A 3,552-nucleotide genomic window follows, 5' to 3' on the forward strand; every position below is an offset into this window, starting at 1 on the left:
GAATGGGAAGCTACCATTTTTGAATCTGTTCAGAATGAACAGTTCAACCTTTGCCATTAACAATGTGAATTTATAATGGATTTCAGAGCTAGAGAGTATATTTGTCCCTTCTCTCGAGGGTAATATGACTCAATTCATCCAGTATTCCTACGTTCTGCATCTCACCCACCACTTTTTGTCAAACTTTTGAAGTTAGCCATTCTGACCATCTGTAGGCATTGTCCTTATAGATAAATGGCATTGAAAGGCAAAAAAATAGACTCTTCATATAGAGGCAGCGTAATAGATGTGTTACTTTCACCGCAACTCTAAATGAACAGCCGGTCAGATACTGTGCAAATCATTTTTATGAAATCACATTTTCCGGGAGAGTTTCCTTGTCAGCTCACAGCTTTCTCATAACTGGAGCTAGAGGGTGAGACAATGATGACCAATTAGTTTGTGCAACTGATTTAATTATGATTAATATGACCTGTAAACTGCAGCTTTCAAACACTCAGCAGCAGAAGGCTATTTAGAAATTTGATCAAAGGCATACTTAAGTTATTTAACGTCATTCTAAAATGGAGTAAGATTGAAATTAATTTATGTTCTCTTTCTAAAACAACTCCCAGTGGGTATGCTTTTTTTTTGGTAACAAATGACACCCTGCTGAAAAAGGATTGCCTTGAACTGTTCAATTTACAGAGACAGATTTTCAGAGGTTCTCGTTGGAAGATCGAATTTCGATCATTTTTCAAAGTTTGTTTTACATACTAATTCAACGATAATTTATTGGTAAAATTCCACTTGGACACTTTTTCTAATGTCAACTTATCGCCCAAAATCCCATAAAATCATTCCAAAATGAAATGCTATGTGGCCAAAATGACTTTACATTCAATCTTAAATATGTTTCTGCTGGAGAAAGTAAGTTGGACAAATGTAGGGAAATATTTAGCTGCAATGTAAAAATATATGAATTCTACTGTTACACGATGAGGCATTAACACTCTTTTGAAAACATCATTAAACATTAAAGGGCATAGAGCACATTGTTACACAATGCCACTCATCCAGAGCAAATCATGAGCTGTCAGCAATACGAACATAACATGCCTGGCCATTACTATTAATGGTTCATTACTATTAATTTTATCACAATATTTGATTTTGAACTTCATTCCTCTCTCTGGATCTTCCTGTGTACACAGAACGCTCCTGGAACAATGTTATTTTAATGTTTCAGCCAAAATAGCCTAGGAACGCAAGCTTTTGCAATTGGTCAGGCTATTGTTTTAATAAGGGGCCATTTTATCTTTAATGAATGAACAAAGAAAATTAAAACTACAAATAAAACTACAAAATTTAAAAACCCAATTGTTAATATTTAACGCCATTGCAATAAATAGATGAAACATGATTGCTTTTTTTTTTACCGTTTGCCTTTCCCACAGGTGTACATTTTAAAATATAATAGTAATTCTGTCTTGTACATCGTATTACTGATGGAGTTTAACCTACCACACCCAATACAATTTATGTCTTGCTTCTGTCATGTGTTATCATTACTGAAACACATGGTCATTGTGAATTATGCATTTATATAAGATGAATGTTCATTTCTGCAATATTTTGTTTCCAACGTCCTAAACTAGCCAAGAAGTTGTGATATTACTCAATACACTGCTAACAGGCGTTAGTGATGGACTACAGCTGCAAATACAAAGCAAATGGATTCAATGGACAAAAAAGAGAATCTTGTGCTACAAATGTAAGAAATACATATCAAGATGTAATGCTGATAGTTTGCTTATTGCTATCACTTAGTACAATCAAAGTACTTCTGACTGTTTTTTTTTACCATATGACTATATTTTTGTTTTGTTTTCCTTCAACTACTGTATTTCATTACACCCTGTTAGGTATAGCAACAGTTTAAGTATTGGGTAGTGAGACTTACGGTTGTTCCTTTCTCTCCAGTGTACCAATTCTCATGAGGAAGCCAAAGGTTTCCTGGCAGTAGAAATTCTCCTATCCATTTAATGATGAGAGATAGCTTAAAAAATGCCAACCTCATCCTCTGCTGCAATGAAAGGATCAGTAATGTTTGACTGAGATTACATGACGAGGCATTAACAGACTTTTGCCAATATAATTGAGAATTAAAGGGCATAGCCTACATCATCATACGCTACACAATGCACTCAGCATTATGGACATAATGTCGCAAGCCATTACTATTAATTTACCAGGGCCATGCTTTCTAAAGCAAAAGTGGTGAAACATGTTCAGGAAGAAAATGGGTTATATGTGAGTCAGGGTTTGTTCCCTTAGATCTGGAAATTAAACAAAGGCTTGAAAACTAACTGAGGTAGAATTCTGGGGAGATATCCCCTGCCTTCTCCCCTTAACTTCTGATTACCCATACTAATCAAGAATATATCTATCTCTGCCTTAAGTATATCCATTGACTTTGCCTCCACAGCCTTCCGTGGCAAAGAATTCCACAAATTTACCACCCTCTGACGAAAGAGATTCCTCCTCAACTCTTTTCTAAAAGAAGATCTTTTAATTCTGAGGCCCTGACCTCTAGTCCTAGTGGTGGAAACATCCTCTCCACATCCATTGTATCCAAGCGATTCACTATTCTGTACATTTTAATGAGGTCCCCTGTCATTCCTCTAAACTCCAGCGAGGATAGGCTCAGTGCCATCAAACGATCTTTATATGTTAACCTACTCATTCCTGGGATCATTCTTGTAAACCTCCTCTGGACCCTCTCCGGAACCAGCATATCCTTCCTCCGAGATGTTGCCCAAAATTGGATATATAGAGTAAAATGCATTTGGAACTTAACCATGACAAATATGTTTTGGACCACCATGGAGAAAGGGGAGGAATGTAAGAACAAAGGAAGGGGTATGAGTGGAAGGGGACAGGTGGAGGGGGGCAAAAGGGGTATAAATTGGAATGATGGAACTCAGGGATAGGAGATAAGCATAAAGAGGAGGAAAACGGAATAGGGTAAATATCATAGTGGGAGATGGTGGGAGAAATACACAAACATTGGGGTGGGGAGGAGTGAAAGAGGGGGGGAGTTGGTGGGGAAGAAGGGCTCTTACTTTAAACTGGCAAATTAAATTTTCATAATGTCATGTTGTAAACTACTCTTGGTATTAAGTTACTGTACTATTTAGTAGCCTGCTGGGTTATTGGCCCAGACACAATACTTGAATGGTGAGGAATTTAAATTCAAATAATTAAATTAATAAGGAATAAAAGCAGTAACCCTGAACCACCAGAATGGTGCAATAAAATATGGCCTCAGGTAAGGAAATTAGCCATACTTACATGGCCTGACCAGCATAAAACTCCAGAGCCATCAAATTGATTGAATCTTAATTATTATTGGAAATGCCTCAGAAAACTATTCAATTCAGTGGGAAGTTAGGGAGGGACAATAAATACTGGCATTGTCAGCACCATTCACACCCCGTACAAAGGATTGAGAATTATTTTCTGCATGGAAGAGTTTTCCAAAGGAGTACATATAATCTGCCACTAAGTTAA

The sequence above is a fragment of the Amblyraja radiata genome, chromosome 7 (assembly GCF_010909765.2).
Source record: "Amblyraja radiata isolate CabotCenter1 chromosome 7, sAmbRad1.1.pri, whole genome shotgun sequence".
In the NCBI taxonomy this organism is placed as follows: Eukaryota; Metazoa; Chordata; class Chondrichthyes; order Rajiformes; family Rajidae; genus Amblyraja; species Amblyraja radiata.